Here is an 18731-nt window from a genome sequence, read left to right as displayed (position 1 = left end):
ATATATTAATATTTTATATATTAATATTATTATTATTAAAACAAAGTTAAAAAGTTAAAAATACATATTTTACTATAAACCAAAAGAAATGAAAATAAAAAATAATAAAAAAATAAAAATACCAACAACACAACAACCCCTTTTATCACGTATCATCCTAAATTATATACCTTTGTCTTTCTTCCTTTTGTTATTCATTAATTTATTTTTAAAACAAACATATATGATCGATAAAAAAATGACGATAATGAAAGTTAGTTCTTACGATACGACGACTATAGTCGTAAATGAATTCTAGTGGGGGGTTCTAAGTTTCTACAAAGGAAGGTCACTAACGCAAACATAAACACACACGTATCTACAAACACATACATAACATGACAATAAAGAGACATGCTTAGGTAGAAAAAAAAAAAATGACTACGAGCATTAGGCAAATATGACGACCTCGAAAAGTTTTGTAAAAAGAAAAGAAAAAAGAAATATAGAAAAGAAACAACAAAAATGGTGGGGGATTAGTAATAGAAACTATGAGAAAACCACGTAATAGTAATCGGTTGGTTGGGTTAGTAGAAATCGCGAATACGACACGACACGTTTATGCTAGCGATCGATCGAGGTCAGAGTCCGTACACGCATGTCTTCCCCCCTTGTCTCCCCCATCACCCACTTACCCTTACTCCCTTTACCCCTTTACCGTACCCCTTATCAAGTGATCCTTCATAATTCGATAAATAATCCATGTCCTCGAGAGATATCTACTAATACTAACATTTTCGATGATGCTATTCCCTCCCTACCTCCCACCCACCCGTAAGTACCCACCTACCTACCCACCCACTTCACCCCCCACTCCTACTCTCACGGTTGCTGCTCACTATACTACATTGCTAACTACATTTCATGCACTATGATTCGAAAATGATTTGGTAACAACCAATTGTGGGGAATGTTGGGGATGTAAATCACTTGTTGTTGCTGTTGTTGTTGTTGTTGTTTCTACACATTAGAATAATCCTTAATCGATTAATGTATGTTATAATCCTTTTTGAACATTATTTTTTATTTTATATAATATATTAGGTTGTCAAGTATGAAATGGGGCAAAACAAAATGCACATAATTGAATTCAATTTTACCCCATTTCATACTTGACAACTTAATATATCTCATTGATATTATTATTTTTTTTTCTTTTTAGTTGAATGTGTATGTATTAAAGTTGTATTAGAAATTGGTATGAATTATTTGTGTTCATAATTATGAAAGTGATCTAAGTCAAAATTAATAAAAAATAAGTTTATCAGTTATTACACACGACATTATTTTAAACTGAATAAATTCAATGTAATTGGAAAGGATATTGTCAAAAATCTAATCGTTACATAATGTTTGTTATTTCAATCTTAATATATATATATAAATTATATGTCACGTTATTTGTGCGCAATAGACTCCTAAACTACTGAACCGATTTGAATAAAATTTTGTACACTGTGTGCAGTGTCATTCAACTTGAAAGATAGGATAGTTTATATCATTCTAACAGATGGCGGTATAAGGTAATTCGTTGATTTAAAGAGACGTGTGTATCGGACTGATTGTGAGAGCCACAGCAACGCGTAGCGGAGGCACCCCTAGTATTATATAGAATTCATATGGTGTTCAAATAGAAATCTTGAAATATCTCGAAACAAGAGATACATGACTTAGATCACTTTTATAATTATGGTTTGTTCTATATTTTGTAAAATAAATTTCAAAGGTATGAACAAATATAGTAATAAAGTGTGTCTGTGCACAATTGCTTGCTATAGAATGCATTTTTTGATGCATTGTGTATGACTTAAAGTAAAAGTGACATACACGTGTATTTATAGATACACTATATAAGAATATTTACAAATGTCGTAGATATACGGACCTACTTTTTTCTATTTTTTTTTTCTATTTTTTATTACAGTATATTACTTCAAATGAGTTTACTTATTTTATAATGACGTTTATAATTTTTAATTGTGTTAATAATTAACTTTTGTTCATTTTTTTGGATTATATTGAGTTGTTCGGAATGTAATTTCGTTTTTTTTTTTCTGACAAAATGAAAACATTAGTTGATGCAAATTGGCAAATAAAAAAAAATAAAAAACACGTGAGATCGATGAGAGATTAAATTTATCAAATGTGATTGTTTATGACCACTTAAATGGCCAAAGTTTTCATTTTAATACAAAAAAAAAAAAAACAAAACGAAATTAAAATTTCCGAATAATCCGATACTTTTATTATCTATTTTGTGTTTTTTGTTTTTTTTTTAGATTCTCCTTAAATAAATTTATCTATAGATACTTGACCATCTAAAAATAGAAATTTAGGTTGCAGATAAAAAAAAGATAGGAAATAAAGAAAGGTTGTATAAGTAGCCTGTTGCTTTTAGCTTATCATTAAGCTTATCACACATAATGCAAATAATGATTAGTATTTTTTTTATTTTTCTTATAATATTATCAAACGAACAATATATATAATTAATCTTTTAAATGTTATTAGTTAAATAAAAAAGGTAAAAAAAGAGAAAAAAATTAATTAATTAATTATCAATTATAATTTTGATCGATACAAATTGTCTGTTCGATATTATATTTATTATTATATTATTATTATTATTATTATTATTATTATTATTATTATACATAATTCTCATTTACATATAATAATACTAATTGCTTATTAAATTGTAGTATAATTTATGTATATTACTAATGCATTATTACATTATATTAATTTACTTCCATCATTATTACTAATTCTCTCTTATTTTTTGTTATTTATTTATTTTTTTTTTGTGTCTTTTTAATTATTCATAGAAATATTATTAATATGAATTATAATTAATTAATAATTACTTATATTAGTATCGAAAAATAATAATTTTTATTGTTAAAAAAAAAAACAAATCACGAATAATAAGAATAATAACATTTTCATTTGTGAAATAATAAATAATTCATAAGAATTTACGAATAACAAAATTGCAACTGTGTAAATAAATAAATATGTATATATATATATATATAAATGTTATATAGTCAAAAATAAAATTAATCAGATAAAATATAAAATTCACTTTATGATAGAACCAATCATTTTAATAAATAATAATAAAATAATAATAAATGAATAATCGTATAAAAATTGATCCTATTTACATATATATATATATATAATATATTAAAATAAGAGATGAATCACATTAGAAAAAAAAAAAAAAAAAAAACTAGTGAAAAGGTTAATAACATAAATGATTATCGATAAACGGATTACATAGTAGATGACCTTGAATATATTTTAATCGAACGATTTGAAACAAGCTCGAATTTCCATTTCTCGATCGATCATGCATACATACTTGTAAACATACATTCATACATTCATACATTCAACGTATATCTAACACATATATGTATATACACGTGCATAGTACTATCACGAATATGTGAACTGTCACAATTGGCATATGACACGATAAGCAAATGGGCATTGATAGATAGATAGATAGATAGATAGATAGATAGATAGATAGATAGATAGATAGGATATCATCATCATGGGAAGTGGCAACGCGTGCTTCTATTCCTCTGTGACGATTTTCCTAGGAATTGCCTGTTGCTATAAATTCCAGACAAACTTTGTAATGTTATATCAAATCATAGTCAAGTTACAGAATGCAACAGGCCAACTTACAACTGATTAACTGTGCAACTAAATAACTAACAAAAATTTAATATTATTTTTATACACACACACACACACAAAAATAAATAATACTCTCAATACTCAATAAAAACATTACTAGTCTTTTTATAGAAGAGGAATATATTTGTATATATATTTAATATTATATAATATTATATGGTATTATATATAGTATTATATATATATAGTATATACTAATATTATAATACTAATATTATATAATATTATATAATACTATACTAGTATTAATACTAACTAGTATTTATTACTAAATATAGTATTAATACTATACTAGTATTATATAATATTATATAATACTATACTAGTAATATATAAAAACTAATATTTAAATACTAATATTATATAATATTATATATAATACTAGTATAGTATTATATACTATTAAAATACTAGTATAATACTATAGTAGTATTATACAATATTATTATACAATATAAATATAATTATATATATTTAGTATTATATTAAATAATATAGTATATGAATAAACTAGTATTATATACATAGTATATACTAATATTATAATACTAATATTATATAATATTATGTAATACTATACTAGTATTATATAATATTATATATAATACTAGTATAGTATTATATACTATTATAATACTAGTATAATACTATAGTAGTATTATATAATATTATTATACTATATAAATATAATTATATATATATATATTTATTAATATATTAAATAATTATAATAATTATTTATATTTTTAATTAATAATATATTATCATTATTATATTAAAGTTAAGATAATAATATTAATATTTCTTTTTACAGTAGTTAATATTTAAATTAAATAATAATAATAATAAATAAATAAATAAATATAGAAAAATAATTGAAGGGTTATTTGGTTCATTCGATATCTAAAAAAAAAAAAAAAAAACAGATTAACAATATGGGATTACGAAAGACTATAACTTAATTAAAATTCTACCATTAATATATATTTTTTTATTATACACTTTTTTTTTTTTTTGTTCTTTTCTTTATTCTTCCATTTCATTTCTCACATATCTACTTGATTGAAAAATTCATCGTTACGGTTCACTTAACTTTCTCCCAGCTCTCTTCTTCTTCTTCATCCTGGTGCATTCTCTCCCTTCAACCAACCAACCAACCAACCAACCAACCAACCAACCCTTCCTCCACCATCCCTTCATCATACTTCTACTATCCTGCTTTTGTTGCAGGTTAGAAAATCGATAACTTGTTCGTTCGTTCATTCGTTCATTCGTTCGTTCATTCGTTCGTTCATTCGTTCATTTGTTCGTTCTAGGTATTACCAAAACCTCGAAAGTGGTATGAAGAAAGTAGATAATTAATATCGATTTTTTTTTCTTAAGAAACGTTGAAAATAATGAAAAATTATCTGCCAACTATTTTTTTCCAGTTGTTTTTTTCTTCTTCTTTTTTTTTTTTTTTTTTTTAATACTTCTAACAACATGTTGATGAATAAAAACTGAAGAGAAGTTCTCTCTCTCTTTCCCTTCATCTCTCCTTCACCTCCCTACACCACCTACACCTTCCCACACCTACACCCACCTCCACCTTTCGATCTATTCATCTCTTTTTTTGCGTACTCGAGTTGATTTCCACTTATCGAAAAATACTTCTACTTCTACGAGCAAATAACTTTCGTTGGGCTGTACTTTTCTTTTTTTTTTTTTGTATATTTATGTATAAGTGTGTGTCTGTGTGTGTGTGTGTGTGTTTGTATTTTTTTTTTTTTTATCAATTTTAATAACCGGAAAAAACCAACACGATCTCCTAAACGGTACAACAAAGTCAAGAAGTTATTATTTTTTTTTTTTTTTTTTTTTTTGAACGATTAATTGATCAAATCAATTTATTATTATTATTATTATTATTATTATTACTCATTGATATCGGTTTTAATAAATCAAAAAAAAAAAAATAACAACACAATCCTAAACTGTAAAACAAAGTCAAAAAAAGTCAAAAAGTCAAATATTAATAAATAATATTAACACGTTTCGTGTCACGTGTACCACAGGTGGTACACTTAGAATTACACATATTTATTTAAAGTACTCAAAATTGATATCGATTGTAATAAATCAAAAAAATAACAACACAATCCTAAATTGTAAAAAAAAAGTCAAAAAAAGGCAAATATTAATAAATAATATTAACACGTTTTGTGCCACGTGTACCACAGGTGATACACTTACCATTACGCATATTTATTTGATGTACTCCAAATATATGTTTAGAACAAATTTCATTTGTATAGAGAAATATTTCGATGAAAAATATTTTAACATTATGATAGTGTTCGTTATGGGGAAAAAAAAAAATTTTCCAATGAAGAATTGTTATTATTGAAGCATTGAACTCGTTAATCATTTTGACGAGCACACGAGAGTAGAACGTGGTCCGCCTGTTGCTCCAGCCACCACTGCTTTTAGAATCACCAACCCTGACGACCCAGATTTTCTTCAAAGAGTCCCAAGTCATTAACCTTTTCAACTTTATCTTTCATACCAAGTGTCCTTGTCCTTTTACTTAACATTTTACTTTTTCTTTTTTTTTTTTTCTTCTTTTTTACTTTTCACAGTTTCGTTACAGCAGTAGTATATATTCATAAATTACAGATAATCCTTATGTAACATTGACATCATTTTTGTGACAAACTTTTGTACAATACTGTATGAAATATTGAATATAAAAACATCATTTTTATTTAATATTTTAAAAAATTATTGAAGAATAATTTATTATTTATTTTATTGTAAATATATATTAATATTTACTTTTTTTATATTTATTTATTTTATTTATTATATAATAATACAATTTTTCATTTTACATTCATTTATATTATTTTCTTTTATTTCATATAATATTTATATTTATTTTTATAATTATCAATTTTATATTATATTTAATTAATTAATGTTATATATTATTTATTGATTTTATTTAATTGATTATAATAATATATTATAATATTTGCAAAATTTAAATTACCTTTTAACAAATTCATGAACCTTCCTTGGTTTCATATAACACCAAATAGTTTAGTAAACCTATTCCACCATGTTATAGGAAAAGGGTTATCTGATAGTTTCAATCTCATATTGTTATTGTTTAGATTTTTTTTTTTTATTGAGATTTTTCATTAACGTTTAAACAAATTAAACAATAAAACAACAAACGTGTACAATTCGTATTATCTTTCTGCGATTTTGTTTTTGATACAACAATTGATGTGGGAGTGAAGTAGGGTGAAGGTGGGTGGGTGGTAGGTGGGTGGGTGGTTTAGAATTGGTTGCATAGTTAAATCTATATATATATATATATATATGTACTTTGTTCTATATATTTGCCGATTCAACGTTTGAACCTTTTGGTCCGTTCATTCGTCCATCCCTCTTGTACACCCCATGACGATCAATACTCACCTGCTCGAGTACGTGCCACGCGCTGCTTCAGATAGGTACAGATAAAAGCGAATAATATTAAACTCACCTATCTCTAATATTTTTTTATTTTTTTTATATATATAATCATTATGATCATTGTTCTTCTCATCTTTATTTTTCATCTATCTTTATTATCTTCGAGAATTTTTTATCTTTTTATAGAGAGGTTTGTTTTTCAATTTGTGTGTTGAAAATATTATATTTATGTATGTGTGTATATTTTCCTGTAATAAAAAATATTATAAATTGGTTTAGTATAAAATTATATTTATATATTTTAATATATATTAATTACGTGTCACGTTTGTTTGTCCGCAATGGACTCCTAAACTACTGAACCGATTTTAATCAAATTTTCCACACTGCGTGCAGTTTCATTCAATTTGAAAGATAGGATAGTCTATATCTCAATTTATAATCGCAATATTATTTTATTGCGAATTATTTGTTTATTAATTAATTAGAGTCATGATTATATCTGTTAGTTCGATAAGATTCTAACAGATGGCGGTATAATATATACATATAAAATATTATAAATTGATTTAGATATTTGTAGGTTTTATTTCAAATAACAATAATAATGGAATAAAATAAAATTTGTATTTCTAAATTAACTCAAATTTGTATTATAAAATATGACATTTATCCAATTAATATTCTTTTTTATTATATTATTAATTAAAACAAGTATTATAAAAATAACTTATTTAATAATAACAATTTGTATTTATAAATCAACGTTCAATTAAAATATTATTTATCTTAAATATAACTAAATCATGAAAAGCAAGCTGACAAATGAGATTCATTGATTTGACAATATACTAACCAATCGAATTAATATCGATTATTATTAAACACCAAATTAATAATTCAACAATAGAAGTAAAATATTAATTTGTAAATCTACATATAGATGATCAAACACAACAAATATGAATTTCGAATCACGTGTAATACAAATAAGGGTAGAGTACCCCACTAACACTGCTATCATACTTAATGAGCCACGCGTGATATGGAGGTCAAGGATTTATAAAGTCAGTTTTGTGTGCTACGGATGAAAATTGTGAGGTAATTACGAAAGAGAGAGAGAAAGAAAGAGATTTCTTTTACAGAATTGCGGCCATCTTTTCGATTCACTTGCCATTTTAAAAAAGCTTCCTTTCCTTTCCTTTCTATTGGTAAGCTCAGTTACACATATACATATATATATTTATATATAGATATCTTATGTACTTATACACACACATTCTCATATTTCATTTTACTCTTATGTTAGTAAGAAGACATTCTCATCTAACCATTTACCAGAATCCCAAGAGAAAGTAGAATAGAAGAAAACCCAAGTTAACTTTGGCAAAATGACGATAACCTGTCTCAAAGGATACCTTAAAACCTTGATTTACTTTTTGGTAATCACCACTTATAAGGTACAATGTTTAACCATAATTAGAATCATTCTGAGATTAATAGTTTACTTAAAGGGAAATTTAATTAATTATCAAACTCAACAACAACAACAACAACAAAATAAACGTATCCCCAAAACACACCCATTGATTTATTTTTCAATACTCGTTAAAAGTGGTTGAAAATATTTAAAAGGGAGTCAGTCCATTTAGTGAGAACCTTTGTGTGTAATAAATTAAATTACATGCATATAGATAAGTGAATAAATTATGTAATATAAATTGATGAATATAGAACGTAAACCTTGACGCAACCCTGACACAACCTTGACGTAACTTTGTTATACATTAATTTTCACGAATATTTATGAACAACGAGACACTTGTTAAAGATATAAAAAGAAACTGAGTTATTTAAAAAGATAAACCCTGACGCAACCCTGACACAACCTTGACGTAACTTTGTTATAAATAAATTTTCACGAATATTTATGAACAATGAAAGATATTAAAGATAAAAAAAAAAAGAAACTGAATTATTTCAAATGAATTCAAAAATAATTATCAACAGTTACACAGAAAACTTTTGATTTGATTTATTTTTCAGTATTTAAAAATAATTATATTCCATGTAGCAAACCTTTGATTATAAACAACAAAACCTTATAAAAAATGAATCAATAATAATAATAATAATAATAATAATAATCTAGTGTTACAAATAACACATCAAACTTTAGAATAATATTTGAAGTATTTTGATGATAATTGTGTATTATTTATAGAAACGAATGATTGATAAAATAAATATAAATAAATTGATATATAAAATGATAGAGTAAGTGTTGGTAGCCATTATTACTGTAAAGTACCGATGGAATATTATAATGTAAGGTGTAAGCTTTCTTCACGGTCAATTTCCTATGAAAGAGTCCTGCATGCAGATCTCGTTTCTCTAGGGACTCTCCATTTTACTTGATTTTACCGTGACTCTGGGTAACGTGGTTGGGATCGTACATTCGCACTCTAAAGGGTAACACAGGGGGTGTAGAGGGAAAGGTAACTAGAAAAAGAGAGAGAGAGAGAGAGAGAGATCAGGTCAAGGGTAAACTCAGACTACGTACACCAAGCAATTTCTTCTGATCTCTCTACTACTACTACTACTACTACGTATACCATTACAACAAATTTCTCAAGCTCTTCTTCCACGTTAACTCGGTATTAAAAGTGTCTTTTATCGACTGATATATATATATATATATAAAAAGAAAAGAAAAAAAAACCAGAAGAAGAAGAAGAAAAAAAAACTATTCAGAATATATATTATATTTTATCGGATATATAAAAACTAGCTTTAAAATTGTGATTATGATAAATAGAATGAATAACACTAAGTTTGTTAGGTTATGTTTAGTTTTTATGAAGTTGTATCTAGTTTATTTATTATACGTCATTTTTTTTTTTTTTTTTTTTTTTAGTACTATTTCTATTTTTTTTTTTTACATTGAAATATTCTATGACTTGTTTATTAAAAGAAAAATAGAAAAAGAATACGAAATTCTTAAACGTGTTTAATTTTAATTAAGTGGTAGTAGAAGAATTCAACTGTCTTGAAAAAAATTTTGATTAACGTGGTAGTAGACGAATTCAACCATCTTGAATATTTTTTCATTTGTTATTATCTTCTAAATATATATATATAAATTACGTGTCACGTTGTTTGTTTGCAATGGACTCCTAAAATTACGTATCACTTTGTTTGTCCGCAATGTACTCCTAAATTACTGAACCGATTTTAATCAAATTTTCCACACTCTGTGCAGTTTCATCCAACTTAAAAGATAGGATAGTTTATATTTTAATTTATAATCGAATTATTTGTTTATTAATTAATTAGAGTCATGATTATCTCTGTTAGTTCGATAAGATTTTAACAGATGACGTTATAAGATAATTCGTTGACTTAAAAAGACGTGTGTATCGGACTAATTGTGAGTCACTTCTAGTATAATATATAAAATTTAATAAAATTTGAATAAAATTATTATAAAATTGAAAGAATATCTTTTTCCATTAATCAAAAAGTATTAAAAGTTTTCTTTAGAAATATCTTAACATTTAATTATTATCCAAAGATTACATAAGTTTTTAGGTTATATAATTTCTTGATTATCCGTAAGGGAGAAAAAAAAGAAGCAGAGAATAAGAAAACTCTTTTTAAAAAAGGATTAATAAAGGTATTGAAGATAACCTAGATAAATGATTATTAAAAATGAATAGAAATATATATATATATATGAAAACTCCATTAAAATGAATCAATTCTTGAATAAAATTACTTAGTATTATTTTATCTCTGAAACCCCATAAGGATTACGTTAACCATTTCTATGATAATAGATAAAGTTTACTAGATTAAATTGAAACGTTCTTATAGGAAAATTTATAAACACAAAATTATTCTTACAATATTATCATAAAATACATTGACACATAGTTTGACTGGAAATATTTCAAATCACCCTGTATAATATACGTATTAAAGTACACCATATACTTAAAAGTACAATACTGTTAAACAATAATACCACAAAAATTGATTTACCTTATCCATCAAGTCCTATCTTTCATAGTGAAATTAAGTTTTTCGTTTTTGTTTTGTTTTTTTTCATTGTTTAATAAGACAAGACCAAAAAAATAGAAATTGTTATCCACCTATTTGAAATATATATATATATATATAAAAAAGAAAATTGTTCAAATAACTAACCCACGCGTTCTCCTCGACGTTTACGATTTTTCTTCTTCTCGTTTGATTATTTTGAACCTTTCTTTTTTTTTTCTTTTTGATCTTTTTTTATTTCTCTAAATTTTATTTTCTTCTTTAGATATACCTTTAGCTCGTTTACTTTAATAACACGACGAACTGAAAATGGTCTCTTAAAAAATGTCAAACCAACGATACAAATTGTACAACTTCGAAATCGATCCAGGGATGAGTATCGGGGCGGGGGTGAAGGGGGGGGGGGTATTTGGTTGGGGGAAAAAGCAGGTGGGGGTTTTAAAAAGCCAACGAAATACTCTCGGTATTCTCGATTCGTGTAAATATTGCTTCTTCTTTTTTTGCTCTGTTTTTTTTTATTTTTTTTTATTTTTATTTTTATATACAAGTGATCGTTGATAAAAAAAAAAATAACAAATAACAAATTGAGAAGAGTCGTCGTATTTTTCGAAAGATATTAAAAAAAACTATCGTGTATTTTGTGGGGAGGAGGGAGAGGGGAGGTTCATACAGAGAGAATATATATTAATAATAATAAACTGATGATGAATGATATATGTGGGTGATAGTTAATTTAATTAATTATGATGTTAGAGCGATATTTACATAAATTTACACAAAGTGGCGTGGTTACAAAAATACAGAATACCAAAGGGTTACAAATATAAGACCGACTGTGTGTGTGTGTGACTGACTTGCAGAACTGACTGATTTGTAGACTAACAGATAATACACAGACAGACTAACGAAGGACTGAAGACTTAGGACAGATACAGACTGAGCACTAAGGACTGACTAACTAAGGACACTTTCTTACTTCTTTCGTCTTTAAGTCAAATCTATGTAAAGTATTGTTTAACATATTCAATTTTTTTCATTCTGATTAGATGTATTTTTATATTGTAGAAAAATAGGTTAAAGTATAAAAAAAAAAAAATAATAATAATGTGTATTTCAATCATTTTTATATATATCTATATGTATCTTTCTTTTGTGAGAGGATAGGATAATACGAGGATAATATATTTTCATATTTTATGTATGTATCTTTCTCAACATGGATAAGGATAACGCGAGAATAATATATGTATGTATATATATATACATATATATATTTTTCTAGAGGCGCATTTATATTTTTTGAAAGGCCAACATCAATTCGATGCTTCAAAATAACAAATCTGTTTCAGTTAACCAAAATTCATCCCCGGTTTTTTTTTTCTTTTCTATTTTCATTCCCCTTTCATTATTTTTTTTTTTTTTTGATTTTATCAAATATACAATACTAACCTAACCTCGTGAATTTGTTTTAAATATAAATACAGTTACATTATATTATTCTTATTACCTTATCCATTTTGTTTTCATTTTTATATTCGTATATTAATAATAGACAAAATTAAATTAAATAAAATTAAACAAAATATCGATGATTTTTGTTGTTCGAACAAATCAATTAATCAAATTCAAATATATTCGAATAATATTCTATTTCTTTTTTTTTTTTCTATCATTGTAAAATAAATTGTCAACATTGAATTATTAATTGGCAACAATGTACATACAACCATACCTGTTGTTAATAGCTAAGTAATTATAACAATAATAATCAAGAGGTTAATTCTTGAAAGCATCCTTGAACACGTTTCACTCTCTCTCTCTCTCTTTCTCTCTCTCTCTCTCTCTCTATCTCTTTATCCATCTATGTCGGCCATTAACTATTCTAGTTAAATTTAACCTCAAAATGTAATATACTCTGTGAATCATTTAAAAGCTATGAAGGGTAGAGGTAAGGAGTAACATCTCTGTATATGAAAAGTGTCCTTTGAAATGCATTCAATTAAGGTGGCGCCACAGTACCTAGAGGGTAAATTTTAAAGGAAGCGCCAAATATTATTAGAGTACGATTGAGAAATAAACAATGAATACAAATTTTCACAACGCAACATATTATTACTCCATAACTGTTTTGTTATTCACTGACTTTTTTCATAAAACTAAATGATAAAAAATTAATAAACGTTACTATTTACAGTTACACGAAATAAAATCACTCTAGTTACACGTTTTTTCATAATAATTCTTTAAGGTTATATTTATTACATTATTACATAACTCGGCATACTTCAATTCGTTAACAATTGCTATATTCATACCATACCTTCTAAGTTCACTAGCGCCATTCTGGTAGGTTTTTGAACTATTAATTTATAGAAAACAGTGGACACTTTTTCACATTTTACTCCCATAAGAGATGTTACTCCTTATCTTATTTAAAACAGATAACCTAAATAAAAATCAAAACTAAACTAACCTAATTTCAATACCAGTACAATCTAAACAATAGTTCTTTTTTTTTTTGTAATAGATTGTTGCATATTGAAAATATCAAAGTCAACTGTGTATATGTATTTAAAATATTTCCTTTTTTACATAGAGAAAAAAAATAATACTAAAACATTTGTGTACCATAATGCGAGGTTATGTTGGTTCATTGAAATGATAAATGTTTGAAATACAACACCCGGTATATAAAGCATATTTCACTTTTACGTACGAATGAACGTGTGTACATTAACGAAATTGTACACACATTCCATTCAAATGGAATGAATTAGAGTGTTAGTCACACAGTGTGAAAGAGGGTGAGGAGTGGTGGTGGTGATGGTGGTGGTGGTAACAACCATAGTCAGACAGGGTTTTAAACGGAAGTTAACCACCTCCCCACATATGCAGTTGAGAACTTCACAGTTAAATCTTTTCTAAAACGTGGCTTCTGGAACTTCCGGTCTCGGACAATAAACTTTGCCTTTCTTCCGACGTAGTCAGAAAGTGGAAGAAACACGTTTCATGCAATTCGATAAAATGCAAATGACATTGGAAAGCAACCTGGATTGTACAATAGGGACACTGGTTGTTAGCAAGAACTAATACGAATATTCCCTAGACGATATTCTATTGCACATACATATACATATACATATACACACATATATGTGGATTGAAATCGTTTCTACATACTAACAATGAACTTATTCGATCGAGTATTCGAAATCAATACGAAAACATACCTACCCAGGTGTTCTGTAGTGTTTTTTTTTTCTTTTCAAGTGAAAACTTCTTTAGAATGGGAGTAATCTGAAAAGTAAATAAACGGAAACGGAGCTATGTAACGAAGCTATGAAACGGCTACTATACTAAATAATGAGAGAAAAAAAGACAAACATATAGGATTGAGCGGAATGTAGCTATACAGTTTTTCCTATTCTCGGTCTCCTCTTTATGCTATGATTCGTAGTTATCGCTCCTGGTTGTATATGTTTGTGTTTGTGTGCAATTGCATACTACAAAGAGCGGACACATATTATTACGATACTAAACCTGATTATAGGTAGGAGCGATAGAAGGGTAGAAGAATAAACAGAGATAACCACGTAGGTATGCGACATAAGAATAAGGTCTCAACGAACCGACCTCACTACTTTTCGGAAAAAACCTCACTACTTTTAGTAAAGTTACTCCGTAAAGTAACTTCTTCTTCTTCTTGAACTTATTTTTCAATACTATCTCAGCCATCCCCCTATTCGTCAGTTTTACGAGCCCTTTCAGAGGGTTTGAACCCATCAAAACGAGCACGTTCTTCGTAATATTGCAAAAGCATCGTGCATGACCGCAGTTGAACAATTTCTATCTCTCTCTCTTAAACATTCACCTAAACACACCTATACACACACAAACACACACACTGAGATACACTCAAACCTTTCTCCTTTTCTTTAGGTTTGTCCTACGTCTGTTTGTGTGTGTGTGTGTTTTTTTTTTATTTAAATGTCTTTTATGTATTACAATGTCTGTACTTATTTTACGTCATATACTTTGGCATATTAATTGAGATTGCAATTTACGTAATAAAAGAAGCTTTCAACGTTAACTCCAGGGCGTGCTTTTAGCAAACCAAAACCATCATCGAAAGCCAACGAACAAAGGGTTCCGTGTTATACGAAGAGAAAAGGGGGTGTAAGAGGGTGGTGTAGGCGGGCTGGTGGTGGTGGGGGGGGGGTGGTACTCTTCTTGGTTGCTTGCTTGCTTGCTTGCATCATACTAATTAATTGCTCATACTTCGTCAAGCTGAAATAACGACGTTCGAAATGAAGATTTGTTTTTTTTTTTTTTTTTTCTCAAACATTCCCCATCATTTTCATTTTTTTTTTTCTTTAAATAGAATCCAACAAAAAAAATGTACAGTAATTATTATTTATTATTATTATTATTATTGAAAGAATATGAATAACTTTTTTGAACTTTATTAATTATTTTTGTGGTAATAAAGGAATGGAGAAATTTAAGATTGCAAAAAAAAAAAAATATGATGGACTGTATTAAGGATTGAATGAAGGACACTTAGCTAGTGTACTTAACTATTATTAGCTACTATTAAAATAGTAATTAGTTTATTAATTTGTATTCAATTAAAAATAGTAATTGGTTTACTTATTTTTATTAAATAAAAAAATAGAAATTAGTTGACCAATTTTAAAATAAAATTTACTATTAGTATAAATGTATAATACTATAGAGTATATATTTTAATATATTAAATTATATATTATATAGTATTTTATATTTATACTATTAATAAAATAGAATTATATAGTACTACATGTATTATGATTAAGAAAAAAAACACACACACACACACACACATAAAAAAACAACACTTTAAAAATTGTAATTGGTCTTGTTAGCAATGTAGAGAATGATAGACAAGAAAATAAGAGAAGAAGGGGAAGAAATAGGGGATGAGGGTGAGTGGTTGGATTGGAAGAAACAAATTACCAAATGTTCGTTCATTTGATTTTTGTTTTTCTGTTTCGATAGGTTGCATGTTGGGGTATGTTTGTTTTTTTTTTTCTGTTTTTTTTTTTATTAACTTCCTGGACAATAAATACATCGGAAAATTGTCTCGTCGAAATTTTGTCTACGTGTGGTGGTTGTAGAGGAGGAAGAGGAATAGGAGGAAGAGGAGAGGGTGGTGGTGGTCACGTGGTATTTAAACCACGGTAGGGGGAGGACAATTATCTCACGAAGTAATTGCGAATTAGTAAAGCGTCACCGAACGAAGAATTAAAGCTGCCCGATTAAAATACACGTCGTTTTCGTCATTCCATGAAACATTTTCCATTAATTGATATATATATATATAATATCATCTATAATAATAGCATCTATAAAATAATAAAAAATAAATAAATTATATATAATAATAAATAATTAAATTATATAGTAAATATAATTATAAATAATAATAACTAAATATAATTTATAATTACTATATAGATATAAAATACTATATAAAAAAAACTAAATATAATTTATTAATATAATTATAAATAATAAAACTAAAATAATAATAATAGCATCTATAAAATATCATATTATCAATTTTCAAATATAACTCTCTTAGAACTTTTTTATTTAAAAAAAAATATATATATATATATATAAAGAAACTAGAAATAAAAATAGTAAAATAGATTTATGACAATATGACAAAAGTTACATGACAACACAATATTGAAAGATTAACGATACTAAGAATCAAGTTTCTTTTCAATATAACAGAAGGTGGGAGGAAAAAAAAAATAAAAATAAAATAAAATACAACACACGAGTAGCTCTGCTTTACAGCTGTTGCCAAGCACATAATCTTTGACAATGTAACACACGTCTATTTTAACGACGACGTCTTATACAGTTCGATGCTTCAGATCAAAGGTAATTTGATCAATAATATTACAAGGTAACAAGACAACACAACAACTAATATAAGAGGGATCAATCAACTCTTCATAGTTATTACTCTTAACTTTAACTTTCTCTTAACTTTTTCTTCTTCTTCTTCTTCTTCGTTCTTATCGATTTGAAATATAATCGATTCGATATATAAACAATAGGAAAAGAAAAATGTTCAAAATATCAAAATAAAATATGTTTTATTTTTTTTGTTTTTGTGTGTGTATGTTCTAAATAAATTCATTAACGTTAACGATATTTAATTTTATAAAGAATTTTGAAGTATTATAAAATAACACACGATTATTATCGTAAGAGAGAAAAAAAAAAAAAGAAAAAAAAAACGAGGTACTTGTTGACATTTATCTTTTGAAGTATTCTCAATCGAATGACCGATCGTATATTTTTTTTTATTATCTTACTTTAACAAGTGTTTCTTTAATCCAAACTTATGATGAAACTCTTGAGTCATATATATATATATATATATATGTGTACTTATATTTAAATTTTTTTTTTCTTTTTTTTTTCTGACTTTTTGTGATAAGAAATTTGTTGACTTGCAGTCAGACAGAATATATCTGTTCAGCAATAATTTTAAACACGTTTACTTTTTTTGTTTTTTTTTTAAAGTTAGAGAAGCACGCTTTTAAACATTAAATATCTTGATAAGTTTTACAGAAGAAAATTATAATCAAATGTTCTTTGTTTGTTTGTATTTATTTTTATTCGTGGATTAGAAATTATTATGAGAATTGTTTTAAATAATTAATATCATATATTTACATATATATATATATATATATATATATATATATATATATATATATATATATTATAAAATAAATTATTAAGTATATTGGTAAATTAAAAATTTATTTCTATCTTTATCGTTAATATTAAATAATATTAATAAAATTATTTAATATAAAATAGAAAATAGAAAAATATAAAAAATATATTTATTAAATATAAATATTGTTATTTTTTTATATAATTGTTAAAGAAATATTAATTATCGAATAATAAAAAAAGAAGAACAAAATAGCAATGTTAAAAAAAAAAAAATCAAACAACTCTTCTCACGAAATTGAGAATTGAGAATTGAGAATTGAGAATTGAGAATTGAGAATTGAGAATTGAGAACTGAGAATTGAGAATTCTTTTTATATTAATTTTTTTTTTTCCAATACCCTAAATAAGTGGTGGAGAAGGAAAAAGTTAGTCTTACTTATAGAAAAAAAAAAAAAAAAAAAAAATCACTTTTGTAGGATATTCTTGACGCTTAAAGGTTGACTTTGAGTGACTTGGGTTTTTCACAGAGGCCTCCCTGCCTGCCTGCCTGCCTGCCTTGCTTCTGTTTGCCTCTGTGAACGAGCTAGCTCAACAGGTAGCTTCATTTCAAGCCTACCTATCATTTATTTCACTCTCTTTCTCTCTTTTCCTCCCTCTTTCTTTCTCTTTCACTCTAATACATTTCATCACATCATTTCGTGAGG

General features: G+C 26.2%; 1 protein-coding gene across 3 annotated transcripts in view; it reads left to right on the top strand.

Annotated features, from left to right (window-relative positions):
• Positions 1-18731, top strand: part of LOC107072734 (uncharacterized) — a 96375-nt gene that overhangs the window by 52063 nt on the left and 25581 nt on the right. Inside the window, exon 1 of one of the 3 annotated variants that reach the window (XM_089169996.1) lies at positions 18601-18622. The exons of the other annotated variants lie outside the window; for them this stretch is intronic. The gene's annotated coding sequence lies outside the window, so the exon portion shown is untranslated. Of the gene's footprint in view, positions 1-18600; positions 18623-18731 lie in introns of those variants that run through there. 3 annotated transcript variants of the gene reach the window in all.

The sequence above is a fragment of the Polistes dominula genome, unplaced genomic scaffold, assembly GCF_049000335.1.
Source record: "Polistes dominula isolate Pdom_NZ unplaced genomic scaffold, Pdom_raw_medaka contig_15, whole genome shotgun sequence".
Lineage (NCBI taxonomy): Eukaryota > Metazoa > Arthropoda > Insecta > Hymenoptera > Vespidae > Polistes > Polistes dominula.
Note: the sequence above shows the minus strand (reverse complement) of the source record. Positions and strands in the feature narration are given on the sequence as shown.